The sequence below is a fragment of the Crocuta crocuta genome, unplaced genomic scaffold, assembly GCF_008692635.1.
Source record: "Crocuta crocuta isolate KB4526 unplaced genomic scaffold, BGI_CrCroc_1.0 scaffold866, whole genome shotgun sequence".
NCBI classification, from domain to species: domain Eukaryota; kingdom Metazoa; phylum Chordata; class Mammalia; order Carnivora; family Hyaenidae; genus Crocuta; species Crocuta crocuta.
This window is the reverse complement of record NW_027531900.1, coordinates 211042-221356: the sequence shown is the minus strand read 5'-3', so window position 1 is coordinate 221356 and position 10315 is coordinate 211042.

Here is a 10315-nt window from a genome sequence, read left to right as displayed (position 1 = left end):
CCTTCCCCCTGGCATCTCCGTCTCCCCTCCCTCACATAGAGAGTTTAGATGCATCCCCTTGTGCATTGAGACCCCTCAGCATCTGCTTTCTTTCCAAATTACTGTGTGTGGCGCTCCCCTCCTCAGTCCCTTTCATTTTGTGCGCTGTCACTGACCAGCCTAGCACTTGCCGTCTGCACTGAGGCTTCCTTCGCCCACCCCTGTGCCCACACTCCTCCCTGCTCCTCTGTAACCCTGTGTGTCTACTCTGATTGTTAAATTTAGGTCCTCACTGCTTTCCCCTTGAGTTAATTTCTGCGTTTGCTGATCTTTTCCTCCCACACATTCTCTTCGCATACAATCCTCCCAGGGGAGGATGAAACTAACAGAAATTCATTCCTGCTTTCTTTCTGTGTCCTGATCACTACCTTATTGATAACTTCATTTTTTTGCACTTCACATGTATCCAGACAATCTCCTGGATTGTCCTACTCTTTTTTAGTGTGTCAGAATTAACGTCATCATCACCCCCGTCAGAAAACCTTTTCATCGCCATCCTCATCAGATTGTACTGTTTCTTAATTCCCTTAAAACACAAAACATAAAATTTCTTTAGTAATCTCTCTGCAGCTGTTTTTAGTTGAATGTTTTGGCCTCTCTTACCAGTTCTCACTGGTATCTTACAAGATGTAATCCTTTGCATGAAAAAATTCTAATTCCTATTTGGATTCACAGATCTCTTTTTTTCCCTTTTTTAAATTTATTCCCATTCTTCTTAGATGATACCGTCATATTTTTTCACTGAGAATATCCCATTTTATCATGTGTCTAGAGTAACACAATAAATCAGTATTGACTCCCTAATGCCCAGCATATTACATCTAAAATTCTCCATAATATTGTTCTCTCCAAGGTTTTTTATTATTTCCTCACTGCTGTCCAACATGACATTCTCCTGAGCATGTGGGTCTTTGTTGATGGCATGTGTTGTGTGTCCTATCAGCTTAGGCTGTTTTCATCTCTTCCTTCAAATACCACTTAATCCTCCCGGCTCCACTTCACACACTCTTGGATCTCCTGTCCCATTTGACTGTAAGCACATGTTTTATATTGGTTTGGTCTGTGTTATGTCTAAGCTTTTTATTGCTTATTAGAGTTAAATTTTTTAGAAGTACTTATATGTTATGTTTAAGTCCTTAAAAGTACTTCTATCATATCTTAGCTTTTCCTTTTCTAATACTGAGAGCTTACGGCACTGAACAAATGATACTGAATGCCTTGTAGAGCTTAGCATGGGCAGGAGCTTACTGAACCATTCAGAAAATATTTCTAAAGTCTCAACTTGAAGATAAAATAAAGACAGTCCATCAAAAGGCAGAGCAAAAAGACAGAGAGAGGAGATAAGAGATAAATAGGAAAAGGAGGAGATCAGTCCAAAGGGCCTGGCGTCTGAATTACAGCAATTCCAGAAAGAGGGAGGAAAGACAATAGAGGAAGAAAACTATTACAGAAATAATTTTTAAAAAACTATTTTCTGGGGCGCCTGGGTGGCTTAGTCGGTTGGGCGTCCGACTTTCGCTCAGGTCATGATCTCGCAGTTAGTGGGTTGGAGCCCCGCGTTGGGCTCTGTGCTGACTGCCAGCTCGGAGCCTGGAGCCTGTTTCAGTCTGTGACTCCCTTGGTCTCTGTCCCTCCCCTGCTCACGCTGTCTCTCTCTCTCTCTCCTAGAAATAAATAAAACATTAAAAATTAAAAAAAAAAAACTATTTTCTGACAATTCCAAAATGCTAACTCTAAAAGAATATTCTAGAAGCTTCCCAAGGGGAAGCAAAAAGGACTTAAATAAAAGACCTGCAACAAAATTGGCTTTGGACTGAAGCAGCAATAATGGCATTGAGAGGGCAGAAGAATACCTTCAAAATTTTGAGGGGAAATTATTTCTGACCTAGAATTTTTAAAGATTTAAAAAAGTTTTATTTATTTATTTTTGAGAGAGAAAGCATGACTGAGCAGGGGAGGGGCAGAGAGGGGGAGGAGAGAGAGAATCCTAAGCAAGTTCTGCACTGTCAGCACAGAGCCTGATGTGGGGCTTGATCCCATGAACTGTGAGATCATGACCTGAGCCGAAATCAAGAGTTGGACATTCAACTGACTGAGCCACCCAGGCACCCCACCCTCAGCCTAGAATTTTTACACCATATGAAACTATTCATTGTGTTTTGTTTTAGAATACTGATCTTTTCAGGGGCACCTGGGTGGCTCAGTCGGTTAAGCATCCAACTTCTGCTCATGTCATGATCTTGCAGTCCATGAGTTTGAGCCCTGTGTCAGGCTCTGTGCTGGGAGCTCAGAGCCTAGAGCCTGCTTCAGATTCTGTGTCTCCCTCTCTCTCTGCCCTACCCCACTCATGCTCTGTCTCTCTCCATCTCTCAAAAATGAATAAACATTTAAAAAATTTAGAAAAAAGAATACTGACCTTTTCAGACATGCATAGTCTCAAAGATTTCAACTCCTATTCATATTTCTATCAGGAAGCTACTGGAAGAGGGAGACCTGGAGAAGGATCCAGCAAACAATGTGTGTGAGAGAATGCCGGAGCTAAGGAGGTAGATCCTGTGCCACAGTTGTATAGTCAGTGCAGATTGGAGCAGGCCAGATAAAGTGTCTTCAAGAATATGAAATTGTGGGGCACCGACAAGGTTTAGTCAGTTGAGGGTCTGACTGTTGATTTCGGCTCAGGTCACAATATCGTGGTTCATAGGATCAAGTCCCACACTGGGCTCTGCACTGGTGGCACGGGGCCTACTTGGGATTCTCTCTCTGTCTCTCTCTCTCTCTCTGCCCCTCCCCTGCTCACACACTCATGCTTTCTGCCTCTCAAAATAAATTTTAAAAAAAGAATATGGGGGTGCCTGGGGGGCTCATTCGGCTAAGTGGCCAACTCCAGTTTAGGTCATGATCTTACACTTTGTGGGTTCAAGCCCTGCATCAGGCTCTGTGCTGACAGCTCAGAGCCTGGAGCCTGCTTCGGATTCTGTGTCTCCTTCTCTCTCCCTGACCCTCCTCTGCTTACACTCTGTGTGTCTCTCTCTAAAACATAAATAAACGTTAAAAAAAATAAAAAGTAAAAATAAAAAAAGAATACGAAATTGCCAAAATCAGTGTTGCAGTGACTGCTTTAAGAGATCATGAAGAGAAGAGACATTTTAAGGCAGTATGAAGAGGTTGGGAAAAGGTATTACTTCAGGGCATGGTGCACTTCTTTCCTCCAGATGTACACCTTCACACACATTTTGACCAGCAGGCAGGAGGGAGAAACACAAGCTAAGTGGTGCAGAGTGGGATGTGCACAGTCATGAACTTGAAATGAATCTGACTTCATGTAGGACAACCAGTACTCTGATCCTGCAGGAAGAGGATGTATTTCTCAGGAATTAGCAAAATACTGTAAATAAATGGGTCTGTTGGCCTGGGAGTGTGACAGATGGGCTTTGAGCACAGAAATTACATATGTAAATTTGAACAGTATGGCAGCACGGTCTAATAGGGCTGTTGGTTGATGTGTTTTGTTTGTTTTAAGGAAACAAAAATAAGATGAGAACATTCTAACTTTGTAATAGTCACAGAACATGGAAGTCATTTAATATTAAAGAGAAATGTAGTTTCAGAGGCAAGACAAGAAGTGTCTGGAGATGAGGACAGTAGGGAAGGAAATAGGAAATAACGGAAATAATGGTCAGTACAGGTTCAGTGAATGGCAACCCTACTAGGATAAGATACTGGCTTCTTTCACAATTATTTGTTAAGCACCAACTATGTGCCAAGCACTGGACCAATGGTCAGAAGAGCACTGCCTCTAACTGCGCACTGCATCGCCTGGTTTCTGTCTGATTTTGTACTTCTTGTTGAGACAATCTTACCTTTTCCTTTCAGATGAAGAATTTAGACCTGAAGTCACAAAAGTGGGAATTTCTGAAGAGTATTTATTCCCTTTTGAGACGATGGATCAGTTCTCAAGTGACACTTCACTCTGCTCCATTTTAGATGACTGGCATGTTGTGACAAACCATGGTGGCTTTTTATGTCAATTTAGAGGTGGTGGACCAGAACTTGGTATCCATCAGAGAAATCATACCCTAGTAAAACCTTATGAATATTCTAAATATTGGAAGCCTTCTCTCAGCACACTTTGTAGGGCACAAGGTAACTCATACTGATAAGAAGCCCCATGGTGTGAAATGTATAAACACTTTAAAAGTAAGTCAGACTCATCAGACTTCAGAGGAGTCATAGTGAGCACAAACTTTGTGAATGTGCAGAATGTAGAAGAAGCTTTTCTTGTAAGGTCATCTCAAGGCACATCAGAAAACTCATACTGGGAAGAAATCCTATGAATGTGCTGAGTGTGGAAAAAACTTCTCATGTAAGTCAGATCTCTGAAAGCATCAGACAGTTTATACTAGAGAGAAATTCTATGAATGTAACAAATTCGGTAAAACCTTTTCCTTAAAAGCACCCCTCACTTAGCATCAGGTCATTCATACTGGGGAGAAAACCCATGAATGTAATGAGTGTGGGAAGGTATGTATGTTTATTATTTGTGTGTTTGTTTTTTTTTAAAGGAGCACTTGGGTAGCTCAGTCAGTTAAGCATCAGATTCTTGACTTTGGCTCCAGTTATGATCTCTCAGTTCATGTCAGTCTCTGTGCTTACAGCATGTAGCCTGCTTGGGATTCTCTCTCTCCCACTCTCTGTGCCCCTACCCTGGGGTTCTCTGGCTCTCAAAATAAATAAATAAACTTTAAAAAATAATTTAGAGAGAGCACATGCATAAGTAGGGGAGAGGAACAGAGGGAGAGAATCTCAAGCAGGCTCCATGCTCAGGGTGGAGCCCATCGTGGGGCTTGATCTCATGACCCTGAGATCACAGTTCGAGCTGATATCAAAAGTTGGATGCTCACCTGACTGAGCCACCCAGGCACCCTGAGTGTGGGAACACTTTTAGCTGGAGGTCAGAACCCTTCAGACATCAGAGGATTCATTCTGGGGAGAAACCCTATGAATGTGCAGAATGTGGAAACGCCTTTTCTCAAAAACACTTCGGAAAATTCATACTGAGGAGAAGCCCTATGAAGGTGCTGAACGCTGGAAATCAAAACTCATCAGACATCAGAGGATTCATTATAGGGAGAAACCCTATGAACTGGGTATTGAAAAGTCTTCTCCCAGAAATCACACCTCACCGAGCATCAGTCAATACATACTGGTGAAAAACATCATGGATATGACTATGGGAAAGCTTCATCATGAAACCAGAACTCATTAGACAGCAAAATAGTCTCAACGGAGAAATTCCCTCCGAACAGTGGATGTTGCAAAGTTTGTCCTATAATACTCATTTCATTACAGTTCATTTAATTCATACCAGTGAAAAACTTCATCAAAGCAACAGATATGGAGAAGACTGAGTCAGAAACCAGAAGTCACACATAAGAAGATTCAGTGTAAGGTGAGGCCTGTGGATGTGCTTACTCTAGAATGGCTTTTATTTGGAAGAACTCTCACAGGGGAGAAAATATTACAAAGGTACTAAATGTGCAACAGTGAGCAATGTAGCTCCAATCTTCTTAAACTAAAAAATTCACGCCAGGAAGGAGCTATCATACTGATGTATTTCAAAGAGCATTCTTGTCAAAACTCTTGTAAGGAGTGTGATTCCAAAATTTTCATGGAAAATTAAGGAAAACACTTATTTGTTTATTAAAGTGAAAAAGCACAGGAGTGGGCAGAGGGGCAAAGAGAGACAGAGAATCCCAAGCAATCTCCAGGCTCAGCTCAGAACGACAGGGGGCTGGCACCCACCATCCTGGGATCATGACCTGGGCCAAAATCAGGAGTCAGCCTCTCAACTGACTGAGCACACCAGGCGCCCCAAAGAAAAAAAATTAATTATAATTGTGTTCATTGTGGACTATTGAGCTTGTCAGTGAGAAAACAAGCGGAACCACACAGTACTGGATTCCATATGCGGACATTTCCCAAATAACGTGTCTGTTGTTGAATACATTATATACAACTGTCACACTATCAGGAATTTCTTAACGTAAGTTTTATGTAACGATGACACTTCATCTCCTGCGGCGCACACAGAGCGGCTTCTATCAGCTGCTTATAAACACTGCAATTTAAAAAGTAAGTAAAATATATTGATAAAGTGTCAAATATGTCACTCAGAGAAGGACAAACACCACGGGATTTCACTCCAGCGGGGCAAACACTGCACGCCACACCCACTTGCGCCCCCGCCACCGGAAGTACAGAGGCCCCGAGGCGGGCGTGTGCATCCGGTGCTGGAGCTCCGGGGCCGGAAGTGGGGCTCCGGGCCAATGGGGAAGCCGCTGGCTCCGGAGCTTCGGCGTCTGGGAGGCGGGGCGCGCGCTCTCTGAGGGGATAGCGACCCGCGCCGGTCAGCCTGGAGTTGTGCGCGTTGTCGCCTGTCTCCTGGAGGCCCGAGATCCTCGCTGGCGGGAGCGGACAACGCGGTCCGGACGTGGGCAGGAGGGAGGGTAGGCATAGGGGGAAGAGCCCCCCTCGGAAGGGTCTGGCCGCGGCGGGGCGGGGGCTCGTGGCCACGCCAAGTGGGAGCCACAGGTGGCATGGCTCGGGCAGGGCGCCTTCTGCGCGTGACTTCTTTCCCAGATGAGGAAGACGGTTCTCAGAGAGGTTCACAAGCCCAGCATTTAACCCACCTGTTCAGGCCCCCGTGTTGTGTGTATCTCCCTGGACTTGCGGGGCCATCAAGATGGCCACAAAGTCTTGTGGACCGAGCCCGAGTGGGGCTCCTCTGCGCCTGCATCTCCACGGGCACCGACAGTTTTAGCGGGAATCCTGAGTCATTTAAAGAAAATCCACCACCCTTGGTGTCTGCTCACCTTTGCTGCCCGATCAGGCTGCTCATCCTCACCCTCCGTGTCTTCTCATCTTGGCCTGCTGTCGGCAGGAGGCCTGGCAGGTCCGTAGGAGGAGTCCCCCTGGCCTTGTTTCCTCAGTCCCAGAAATTTTCATCTACTCGCCCTCACTCTGCTCCTGGCTGTAACCGCCCCTTATGCTTGTATTCAGAGGTGACCCCAACCTCTGCTCCAGCAAAAGCCCTTTGCAATAGTCCTTGACCCTTATCATTATAGTCCGAAATAAAGTATGCCTTCCTGTTTTAACTAGTGCCAGTACTTTTTACATTTTTTCTTTAAAAATAAGGAAACTAAAAACAATAGTAGCTGAGATATGTTTATACCAGAAGTATATAGCTTCACTTGAAAAATATAGCTTCCAGAAAGTTGAGGCAAAATGGGAAACTGGATAAGCAGGTACTAAAGGCAATGAAGGAGCTTGGCATCTTGTGGGAAGTCAGACTTTGACCTCTGAACTCCCAAGCATCATGTGATGGCTTCTGCCGTCCTAGGAGCTCCACTGTTTGGCCTCTTTTTTGCCAAGCCCCTCTCCTTGACTCCCCTAAATCTTAGATCAGCCACTACTTTGGTGGAAACTGAGCCTTTGCAAATGGCAGGTGTGTATTCAATTTGAGGTTACTAAGTACAAAATTCATAGGCGTTGTTCTCTTCATCATGTTTCTGATCTGTATTTCCTTCCAGGCTCATGCGTACAATGGTGTGACCTCCCTATCTTGGCCCTTTGCCCAGAGACCTCTTCACCAAGAACGCTTTCAAAACTCTTCAGTTAATGACCACCAGGAACACGCCTGTGGCTAAACAACAATTATGTTGCAGTAAGGAAGAACACCATCATGGGGAACCATGCATTATCTTAGAGGAGTTAGGAAGAATGTACTATAGGACTTGGGCTTTGAATGACTTGGGGTAGAGTCTTAGTGAGGGAGAGATTTGCCGGAGGTTGGTTGCTGTTAGAAAGTAAGGCAATGTGATGATTGTTTTATGGATGGCACAGCAATCTTGTTTTTGTCTGTGCTTAGATGACATGAAGTGTCCTTTTTGTGTTGCAGTTTATCATGGTCTCAGAGTAGTCTTGTCTGAAGTTAATATTCTGTGAGGTTGTTATGTCTTACAGGAGAACAAAATGACGTAGCTGTGTCAGACCAATTTGTAATAGCATTGAGGCCTAGCTATGACGGAAGTGTTGGCAGAAGTGAAGGCAGAAATACAGTCCTACAACAGTAGTTGAAGACTTCAACCCGCCATTTACAATAAGCCTTAAGACTGAAAAAAAAAAAAAAGGGCTGACAAGTCCAGATTGACCAGAAATGGTTTATTAAGAGGACTGTGGACAAAAGCATCTCTTGGGCAGCTCCAAGGTGAAAAGATCTTTACAGTCTCACAGATAGATCCACGCAAATCTAGTCAGCTGCTTTTTTACAAAGGAGCAAATACAATTCAATGGGGCAAAGGTGGTCTTTTCAACAAATGGTGCTGGAACAACTGGATATCCATGTGTGCACACACACACCCAAAGAACCTAGACAACGACCTTGCTCTGTTCACAAGAAGTAACTCAAAATACAGCAGAGAACTGGGGCGCCTGGGTGGCTTCGGTGGTTAAGCTTCCCGCCTTTTGCTTAGGTCATGATCTCGTGGTTCGTGGGTTCGAGCCCCGCATCGGGCTCTGTGCTGACCGCCAGCTCAGAGCCTGGAGCCTATTTCGGAGTCTGTGTCTCCCTCTCTCTCTGACCCTCCCCTGCTCACGCTGTCTCTCTCCTAGAAATAAATTTTTAAAAATATTAAAAAAAAATACAGCAGAGAACCAAATGTAAAATGCAAAATTATAAAACTCTCAAAAGATCACACAGAATATGGGGCGCCTGGGTGGCTCAGTCAGTTAAGCGTCCAATTCTTGATTTCAGTTCAGGTCATGATCTTACCATTTTGATGAGCTTGAGCCCTTCATCAGGCTCTGTACTGACAGCATGGAGCCTGCTTGGGATTGTCTGCCTCTCTGCCCCTCCCCTGCTTATGCTATCTCTTTCTCAAAAATAAATAAATAAACTTAAAAACAACCCATAGGATAAAACCTAAATGAGATTGGGTATGACAATGACTTTTTACAATACCAAAGGCCTATCCATTAAATAATTGCTGAGATGGGCTTTATTAAAATTAAAACTTGGGGTGCCTGGGTGTTTTCATCGGTTAAGCGGCTGACTTCGACTTAGGTCATGATTTCACAGTTTGTGAGTTCAAGCCCTGTGTCGGGCTCTATGCTGACAGCTCAGAGCCTGGAGCCTTCTATGGATTCTGTGTCTCCCTCTCTCTCTGCCCCTCCCCTGCTTGTGGCCTCTCTCTCAAAAATAAATAAACATTAAAATAAGTAAATAAAATTAAAACTTCTGTTCTGCAAAAGACAATGTTAAGAGAATCGAAGGACAAGTCACCGACTGGAAGAAAATATATGCAGAAGACACATCTGACAAAAAAATTGTTACACAAAAGACATAAAGAAGTCTTCAAACTCAACAATAAGAAAACAACCTGATTTTTTAAATGGGCCAAAGACCTTAACAGATACTTCGCCAAAGAAGATGTATAGATGGCAAGTAAGCACGTAAGAAGATGCTTGATATCATGTCGACAGGGAAATGAAAATTAAAACCATAATGATATATTACACATATATTAGAATAGCTAAAATCCAGAATACTGACAAAAACCAAATACTGGCAAGGATGTAGAGCAAAAGAACTCATTTATTACTGATGGGACTACAAATGGCATAGCCACTTTGGAATACAGTTTGGCAGTTTCTCACAAAACTAACTATACCCAATATATGATTCAGCACTTGCACTCTTTAGTATTTACCCAAAGGTGTTGAAAACTTATGCCCACTCAAAAACCTGCACATGAATATTATGAAAGCCTGATTCATAATTGCAAAACTAGTAAGCAACCAAGATGTCCTTTAGTAGGTGAATGGATACATAAACTGGTAGATCTAGTCAATGAAGTTTTTTTAAAAAATATTTTATTTTTAACTAATCTTTACATCCAACATGGGACTCACACAACCATGAGATCAAGAGTCACATGATCTACTACCTGAGCCCGCCATGTGCCCCAGCAATGGATTATTAGTGCTAAAAAGAAATGAGTTTTTAAGCCATGAAAAATTTGGAGGACACTTAAATGCGTATTACTAAGTGAAAGAAGATAGAGTTTATATAGTATAGGATTCCAACTATATGACATTCTGGAACAATCAAAACTATGAAGGTAGAAAAAAGATGAATGGTTTTCAGGGTTTGAGGTAGGGGAAGGGATGAATAGGCAGAGAGGACAGAGGATTTTCACAGAGAGTACTATAATGATGG